Below are 10,277 nucleotides of genomic sequence, written 5' to 3' on the forward strand. Positions count from 1 at the left end.
TTGAAACCAAAATTGAAAATAATGTTCATACATATTAAAATTCATACAGAATTTGCTGAGACTTATATTTTTTTCAATTTACTTAAACTTATATATAGATTTTTTCGATTTTTATTTAACTTAGATTACGTATATAAAAAGTTAAAACCTATACATATAAAAAAAATATATCATCATTAAAAAAACATTTTTATTATGAAAAATATATAAGAAGCTAAAATATACATATAAATAAATTAAAAATAAATATTTAAAAAATATATTGTTTTTTTTTCAAGTTACTATTATGTAAAAACATTCATTAAAAATTTTAAATTTTTGAAATTAATTCTGTGTTATACTTTTATATTATGCCTCAAAGGAAAGACCGCTGCAGACACCGATAGATCGCTGGCTGCATTTTCTGGTTATTCAATTTGGATAAAAAGTTATCTTAAGCTGAAAATAACATACTGCTATTATTTAAAATTAAATATTTTTAATTGAAAAAAAATTTACAGAAACTTAATTATTTAGCGAAATTAATTTATTGAAAGTTCATACTCCTTTACTCCGTTTTGTACCAAATTTGTCCAGTGCGGCTTAGCTGAAAATAAAAAAGTTTCAGTTTTTATTCCTTGAAGTCTGTAAAATGACAGCTACAATTAGCCTACAAATATAAGTTCTGTGTATTCTTACATTCAAATATATATATTGCAATTAAAAACCACTATAAATAACATTTTCATTTATATTATACATACATACAAATATATCGTATCAATATGGTTAGCGTTCGGTTATGCCTGTATGAGTAGCGATGTGGAGTGCCTGCAAAACGTTTAAGTGATTGACAACCAATTACATTCGAACACTATTAAAAAGTACTATCTGTAATACATAAACTCATTTGTATATCAAAAAAATATATATAATGCAAAAATGATAAATGTAATATAGTAAACGAGCAAAAAATAAAAATGAAGATTTTTAAATGTTTAATAGGTATTTAAGCGTGTATAAATAAATTTAATATTAATGCAAATTATATTGTACTGAATTCGTAAAGTGAAATGGTTTATCATACAACAAAAAACTAATAAAAAACAAAAAATAATAAAAGATTACTATATACATATACAATAGTATAGTGTGGCATATAAAACTAATATATACTGATACAATGAAGTAAAAACTAAGTTGAAGTGCATAAACTAAATAGGATAAGATTGATATGAAATTGAAATTGCAAAATGAAATTTCAAACTATTGAGCGAAAAACTCAAATACAACAAAACAACAAACACAAAAATATAAAAAGTGTAAAGCAACAACAAACTCGTAAAAACTGAAATGCGCAGCGAAATGAGGTAATTAAATAAATAAAAGTCGAATATTATTAAATCCTAATGTGTTTTTAATGTAATGAAAGTTTAAAAATTATTTTAATTTGACAAATTTTATTAAAATTTTGTCATCCACACTCTTTTTCATTCCTGCGACAGGGCTGCAAATCGCAAAGCTTAGCCACTACTGGTTGGTATTTTCGAGGACCGTATTCTGCAAACATTTGGTATAGAGGTTTTTTAATTTTGAGTTCTTACAATTAAATATTCATATAGATAAAACAGTGTGGAGTTATGTTTTTCTAAAGAGAAAGCAGTGTTTTTGAATACATGAGATGGAGTTGTGCAATTTGTGAGTAGAGTTATGCTTGTCTTTTCCTTCGCTGATCGGAGTACGTTTATTATTTCTCTTGTCTCGCAAATAGATTTTAATGGAACAAACTTTTCTGCAGTAGAAGCTATTATAAGCAATTATAAGGAGACCCACAAATTCTAAAAACTAGATTTTTAATAAGAATATAGTCACTTGCAAGGATCGTAAACCTGCAAAAATAATAATAAGAAAAAACATAATATGAATTTGTCCATATCCAAAATGAGACTCTTATTTGTACACCGTATGTTGAGAAATCAGTAACTTAGACCGATCAAGGAGGAAAAAGAAAAAAGGTTACGCTTAGATTCCAAGTTTCATCCTTTACATTGATTATGTATCACATTTGAAGGCATAATGAAACATATCATTTAATATATTATACTTTAAACTATGCAGCTTGGATGGAGACCAGGGAAGTCCAGTCTCGAAGTAATTAGTTATATTTTAGCCAGCAGGCACAGCGAACGTGGAAGAGTTGAACTGTTTTCATCAACGTTAGATGGATACATTCATTCCAACAGAATACTTGACACCCAATGGTTCAAAAGCACGTCGTAACATCTCAAACCATTCAAGCCTACAGGATCGGTTGATTCAAGGTCTTATGTAACCAAGAACTGTCAATTTGAGCACAATTATTGAGGAATCTTTTCCGGAGCTATAAATACCCAATAAAGAAGTTGAGATCATTGTCGATAATTTTTGTCTGAATTCAATGATATGTGATTTGCAATGCTAATACCATACCATGGTGACGTAACCGCTGAGAATGTAATAAACCAACTTACAGAGAGAAAGAGTAAAAAAAAATTTCCAGTGCAAATTGTTGGAGAGGCCACTTGATGCACAAATCAGCATACTTTTACTTTGCATAAGCTCTCATCGCAAACACAATTACCCGTTGTCATAGCAACTACATACGTGCTCAACAGGGATCAGCAACTCATACTAGTATATGCAAGAGTTGAGAAACTGTATGAGGGAGAGTATAGTGCTCTCACACTCAGCAAAACAAATAATGTTGAGCGCTGATTTTGTCCCACTTGTGATGTTTTCATAATATCTGGTGTTTGGGTGATATTTGGCTAAGTTAGTATGTGGTGGAGTTATTTACTACAGCAGTGAAGATCGCTAAGAATGTGAAGCAAAATATGATGCGAAAGATGAAGATCGCTAATAAGCATTTTTAGTTAAATTTTTATTGTTTTATTAAATTTTTTAATCTCAAATTTACGTATAATAATATAGTAGAAAAGTGATATCGTTACTGATAGCATGAACGATGGATATCAAATTAGTCGATTCGAGTTGTGGTAGTGAAGTATTTAACGGTAAATCAAGGACTAGGCGGAAAACTACTAATTAAAGGACAGTTGTATCAATAATGTTCTTACATTCTTACAGGAGAGATGTGTTCCATAAGCATAACGACTGAGGGAGGTTGTTAACATCCAATTTAAAGTTCACATCTGGCACCAAGTGATTACAGTCTGTTTCTGTTAATGAAGAATGATTGTCTACAAAAAAGTCGGTTAAATGAAACTGGCTTTCTTGCTATAATTTCATTTCTAGTTCGCGTTTCTCTCTCTAATGTAAGATCTTGCTAAATAGTGTGCTAGGTTTGGTTGGGTTAAGAAGACTATGCTAATAGGTTAGAATGTCGGTCCATTGTGTTACCTAAAACTCCTAAATGTATAAAGACCTTAACAAATCGATAGAGTGCTTTGAGGCTATTAGAAATTTGTTGAGATGGCTAATGCTAGTTTTGGCTATGTCTTCTGATTCGACGAAGATAAGTCTACCGAGATCTTTCATCATCAGTCTAGCAATCGTTGGATAATAGAGCTTGAAGGCCTAGTGGACAATGTCTAGTAATAACCTATGGACAATGTTCAGTAAATAGCGGCAAGTTGAATTTTGTTAAAGGCAAGTAGTTATTCCAAAGTGAGCGGAGAGCTCTCTGGCTAGCTCATCGCCTTTGCAATTGCCAGCGATTCCGCTGTGACCAGGCATCCAAACGAGTCTGACAACAAAGTAGCTTGATTTAATTTTTAGTGAGGTCAGGCACTCACAGTCAGCGAGCTCAGCGCTTGTATTGCCGCTCTGCTGCCGGAGTGAATGATCACCTCCCTGAAAGAGGCTGCATCTCACAGCAGTACGTCTACCAACATCTTATTAGCAGCCATTTCTGTCTGAGAAACACTACAGTAGACCGGTAGCCTAAAGCTAAACATGTCGGATAGCTCTTTACAGAAAACTCTTCTCCAACCTTCCTTCCCAGCTTCGATCCATCCGTAAATAAATACTCTTCTCCAGCGAATTCCTCCCATCGACATATCTCTCGTCGGTAGAATAGGTGGTGTGCTACAAACCTCATAAAAATCCATTGATCCTTAGTAGATGTATAAAATTTACTACATTCGATTTCAAATAAAGACATAAACAATTAAATTTTACTCCACGTATTTTTTAACTTCAAACATTTAAAGGTTGCTGCAGACTATTTGCATAAATTAAGCAGCACAAATCGATCATACAACTTTCAGAGGACTTTCCAGCGAAGTAGCAAATCCCTTTAATGGTGCATGTGTGTAAAAAAGGTTAAATCTCTTTCGAAAAAAAAAAACGGTTTTAAATAAGGGCTTGCAGTTGAGCAACAGAATTCAGGCAATACATGCAACAAATAAGCAGAGATAAAGGCACACGAAAAACTTAATGTACTCTGAAATATTTACAAGATTAAAGTGGATAACTGGACACGCACATGCGCACTCACATACGCACTCACACACACACGCATGTCCGGATTTAATTTAGGTTTAAAATGCTGTGCGAGTGTGTGCATACCTGCAAAGGTAGGGTCGGAGCCGGAAGGGTATGCACAGCAAATAATGGGTTTTGTAATTGTATGCGTATAAGTATTGTGCATTTAAGTAGCGAGGGGGAGGAGAGGGGCAACAGTGTAATGACGGCGATGTTGAATGTCATCAATGCAAATTGAACAGCGTAATAAACTGAAGTAGAGCAAACTGGATTGACAGCAGAATCAAAAACAGAAAAAATCAACCACACACACACGCACACAAAACAGTTACAATACACGTACACACACATTTGCATCATGCAAACAGATTTACATGCATGTTAACGGATTTACATAGGCACGCACTTGCTCACTTCGCTCAAGCGCCAACTCCCCCCATCCCGACTATCCATTTCTGCGCTCAATCGCAAATACAATTGACATTGAAATGACATTTTTATGTGGCATGACAATCAATTTGCATAGTAAGTAGGCGTAACGTGGCATTTTAATGGAAAAATGGACAAGCGAGCGACAGACCTGCATACCGTCGCAATCATTTGGACCGACGACCGATTCAGCTAGAACGGTACTCTGTATCGAGTAGCGTGCCACAACACAGCACAGTTGACTATTTTGTCAACTGACGAGTGGCAACCACACATTCCACTATCGAGAGGCAGGCAGACAGACAGCCCAACGCACACACCGCGTGAGAGAGAGTAAGAGCGCGCCGGGGGAGCACGGTGCGGCCCGCCGAGTCACATGTAGACGACACTGTGATATAAACAATCAAACATTGTTCGACAACAAATCGAAAGGCGGCTACAAAAACAAAGCGTGCAAACGCATTGCAATTTCAACACTGAATTTCGGAAGTCGGAAAACATCGAAATGCCCCCGTAAAGAGTATCATCAGAAATGCTAATTTTATCAACAGCAGGCGGTGAGCGGGTGTGTGTTGCCAGCGCGAATTGGCAGATTTGATTACACGCCTCAATTGCTGCTGAAAAGCACTGAGCAACGTGTGGGTGGCGTCACTTAATTTGATTGTTGTGGTAAAAAATATTAGAATGCTTTTGGGGTGGTGGCCTTCGTATGATTGTGTAGTATTGTATATATGTATGTGTGGATTTGTATATCATGGACTTTGATTGCAATTTTACTTGAAGCTAAGAGCTGTAGCGTCACGCCTTTTAATCTTAATGAGCCCAGTAAGAGGCGAGTGATTAAGTTTTTTGATAAGTAATCAAGTTTTGAAGCAAATTTGTGCTTGATTGTGGTTCTAATGACAAATAAGTGAGTAATTGGTTAAGCAAAAAGTAAGAAGGGAAAGAGTTCGGGTGGAACCGTAAATTAGACGTTCTCGTAAACCTTAAGGGGTGTGAACTATATTGAGGGTCTTGCAAAAATGAATTAGAACCAGTTGAGGAGTAAGACCGACCTCGATTTCAGTTTTCACAAATTATGTGAATTAAAGGGTTGTATTCAAAAATGAATAATATAAAGCTCTCATCAAGAAAATGAAAAGGTTTTAAGTCACACTAAAGGAGGATGGATGGCGTAGGGGCCTTAAAACCTAGAAGATCCTCAAAATTATATGCAAGGAAACCTAAACGCGCATATATTTTACCCACATGGTATCGAAAAGACCGCAGGACGGTTTTTGTTTAGTCACAGGTCACTTGCGAGCCGTGCGGCCATTATTAACGATGACGCATGTCGAAAACGCAAAGAAGTCGGCACGAGAGAGACGCAATAGAGAAACAATATCTTCTGGTAGACTTTTTTTTAAATTTGAACCATAGAGTTCAACGGGTGGCGCTCATCAACATGTGTGGGGCACTATGGTCCACTCCAATCATTGTACTTAACACCATCCTGCACATATTGCACGTGGACACCGCCGGTCATACACCTGTATGACTGCGACAGTTGCCATCAGACTCAGAGAGTCTGGGTTCCTAAAAGAGTAAGGGTCTGAAAACCCGAAAATCCTCACTCACTTTGAGGCTCCTTCTCTAACCAATAACGGCGAGGGAGTTATGGATGGGAAGAAGCAGTTGGAGGAGAGGGGCTGTGTGAGAGTGAGCTTCCTCACGGACGCGTCAAAGCTTAGGAACGTTGATTGAAGGGTCTACTGTCAGGCACCCAAGAACCGCCATCGTTAGAATGGAAACGGATCAGTGCTCCCGTATCCTCTTGTGTTCTACTACTAAATAGCTTCGTGGAAGCTTCGTAAGCGTGAGCCATCATTGGTACATGCATTGTCGCAAAAGACTTTTGGCCCAACATAGATCGCAAGAGATCAGTAAGGCTAGCACGTCCTTAGTTTTGGGGCTTTTAACGGGCCATTGCCCTATTGACGTCCATGCAGTAAGGCTGGGAATCCTACCAAACGCCATCTGCTGAAGTTGTATGGAAGAAGATGAGGTGAAAACAACTCAACACTTTCTTCTCAACGATCCCGTATTTGGGATGTCAAGACCTAAACAGTTGGGAGCGCAATCTTCAGACATCCCAGCGAACTGGCGGGAATGGAAATTAAACGTTTGTGCAAATTTGTCATGGCTACTAAGCGTGTTGCTAATTTATAAGTTCGAACGCAGGAACGCTTACAAAGGGCTACATATAGTCGTCCACGTGCGATCTTTAATCAGACATCTAACCTAACCATAGAGAAGGTGAACGATTGCAGTAGATGACAACAACCTTAGCACTACGTATTGAGTTAAAAACTTTAATCAGCAATTACTGTAATGTTGGATAACTATTTTTTGTTAGTTTAGATCTAATGGAAGCGTTCAGCAAATTCTTTTTGGTCTACCAATCAGTCGAGAGAAAGAAAGACTTTTTGTTTTTGACGGAGCTTTACGCTTTGTTACTTCAAAAGCTTCGAGCCCATTTCTAATATATATGGAAATCAATATTCGCATGTTTCTAGTATTATAAGAAAATGTGTGTTATGTTCAAGTAGATTACAGTGTACCGAATCCACATAGGTACATACATGTGCACATAAGAAGCCTCAAGTTCAAAATTCATAAAACGCGTAGAACTTGCAGTGCGATATCATTAAGGAGAATTCATGAAGTCGATTGGAAATGGCAAAGAAATATTAAGTCAGTACACAACACTACTTTCAGAAAGGTTCTAAATTGTTGTAATTAAATTCTAGTGCCTTTGAAAAGAAGAACATTAGAGAACTGCTATTTCAAATTAAATACCAAAGCAATTCTAAACTGAATATTTTCGCTTCACTAGTTAAAAATTTTTAAGGCATTTAGGCAGGATTTTATGCACATAGATTTTTATTATGACCACAATGTTGAACCAATTTTCTTCCAAGATTATATTTCACCAATAATGCACCGAATTAAGGCGTCCAACTGGTAAACTGCAACTACATACTTCAACCGCATAAATCTCTGATTTAACATACTTCTACCAAAATTAGTTCAATGGTCTAACTAACATTTCATGCTATCATAAATATATAAAATGGCTACACTTTTTACAGAAGCGTAAAAAAGTAAAAAGTCTATGATTTTCTAGTTCTCTTAAAAAAAATTACTCATTTGAGTAGCGCAAAAATCTCTGCAGGGCTGCAAACCAATATATTACGCCTCCACAATCATTACAGCCAACCTCCAACACTGATGATTCATTGTAATTGTAGTTTGCTATCATTTCAACTATTTTCCTAAAACAAGAAAACAAAACTTTTCGGCGAGTACAGATATTGTATTGTATTGGATTTTAGTATGTTCGCTCACTAATTGTTGTTTCGGTTATTGCTATTGTTCTACGAGCAAGTTAGTTAGTTTACGAATTGTTTAACAGCCTCAAAATGGCTAGAAAGCAAATATACTACATATGTACATATGTTTATATAGTTTTGGAATGTGACTTTTGCTCTTTCGTTACTTTTCATTGCAGACAGTAATAGTGAGATAAGACGTAGTTTGTCTGATTTCACGAAAACATGGGTTGTTATTGTTAGAAATTTGGTTATGAAGTGGTGATGTAAATGGGTTGTAAGTTTAAAATAACCTTTGCCTTCTAATATTTTTTAATTACGATATTTCTTTATAGAAAAACTATACCGTAAAGGTGCCCTTGACCTTGTAGATAATGCAGAGATATGAATGGAATTCGGCACTGTCTTACAAAAGGAAAATATAAGAAATAGAGAATGTCAGGACAAAGAACGTAAAAACCCCTAATATATTTATAACATAACTGAATTTTTCTGTTAAATCCGCTAAAAGCATTTAAAATTATAGACCTTTTTATTTGTCAGACAACTTTAAATACTAGCATTCGTTGGCTTTCAGCAAAGCGGCAGACTTTACTAAAAATTACTGACCATTCTTCAAGACTTTCAGATTGCCCCTTTAAGTAAGTTTTGTTTACTAGCTACATAGGCAATTTTAACTTTGCCGCTTCATTTGATACACAATCAAGCGCAAAAGAAAGCGTACAACTGGCGCCGGCCGAACCCAAAGCGAAAATAATATAAATACTCGCACAATAAAATCTTAAGTATACATGTGAACATTACAGACGGCAGCCAAAGCGCCTAAAAGCAGACACAATCCAAAGTAACATAGGCACACACACGCACATACATAAGCACAATTCACTCACGATTAACCCTATTAAAAGTATTGGCCAACAAATAGCTAACTAACCGTCTAAACAGCCAAACTAGTCGACCGTGTCGTACGGCATTGATAAACTGTAACAAAGTTAGGCTCATTGCAAGTTATCCTGACTAATATGTGACACAAAATTAAATCTACAACGGCGAAGGAGAAGTGGCTTGTATCGGAATGAAAGCGGCAAAGTAGTGGATGACAAATTTGTAGTTGTAGAGCATGTGTAGATTAAATATAAGCAAGCAAGCAAAAAGCCCTAGCAAGGCATAAGCAAATAAGGCAAAATAAAAGTTTCGTCTTCAAAGTCATGCATATGGAAAATCAAATAACGAAGTGAGAAGGGACAAATGAGTCTGTGCTGATATTTTTTTAACAAGAGGTGTAGAGAAACTTAAAGATTATTAAATGGTATCAGTAAAAATTTCTTCTCGCTCGATGTTTTTTTCAACGTTTATGTCCTTTTTATGCTTTTTCAGTACTTCAAACTTTAAACGCGTTTTTCTCAAAACACACTTTTTTAAAGTGGCGCACATGATTCCGGTCGAACTACTCAACCGATTTGCTTAATTTTTTTTAAATGTTCACAAAACGCCTGGCTATCTACATTCATAATTTCTTATAATTTATTGACAATGTTATGACAAAATTTTTGTAAAAAAAACATGGGGAAAAGTTAAAAAAAGTTAATTAACTTTTTATTTATCAACATTTTTTCATCATTCTAGTAGGGACGATAACCACTCACGTACTTTTTAAGAATAATTTGGGTTTTTGTGTTTCAGATGATCCAAACATGAGAAATCGTGTACGCCAGTGAAAAAACGCATCTCATTCACCCAGCCATTTCTCCAACAGATGTCATCAAAAAATTCCGAAAAAATTTGTTCATATACTCCACCATATGCCTCATGATATGTGAAAAAAGTTCTATTGTAGAATAAAAATTTCTATGAAAATCAAAAAAACAGGCCAAATTACCCTACTGACCCCTTAAAGGCGGCGCACTTAGCTTAGCTAGTCTCAAGCGCAGAAATTCTGCGAATATTATTCGGATCAACTTGAAAATTTAGGGCAATATTCTAAAGGTGTTATAGAATATAATAAGATTATAA

General features: G+C 35.6%; 1 long non-coding RNA gene across 1 annotated transcript in view; it reads right to left on the reverse strand.

Annotated features, from left to right (window-relative positions):
* Positions 1–656: 656 nt before the first annotated feature.
* Positions 657–10,277, reverse strand: part of LOC120774865 — a 22,789-nt gene continuing 13,168 nt past the window's right edge. The window contains exon 2 of the long non-coding RNA XR_005705273.1: positions 657–810. This is a non-coding gene — a long non-coding RNA (uncharacterized LOC120774865). The remainder of the gene's footprint in view (positions 811–10,277) is intronic.

The sequence above is a fragment of the Bactrocera tryoni genome, chromosome 4 (genome assembly GCF_016617805.1).
Source record: "Bactrocera tryoni isolate S06 chromosome 4, CSIRO_BtryS06_freeze2, whole genome shotgun sequence".
In the NCBI taxonomy this organism is placed as follows: domain Eukaryota; kingdom Metazoa; phylum Arthropoda; class Insecta; order Diptera; family Tephritidae; genus Bactrocera; species Bactrocera tryoni.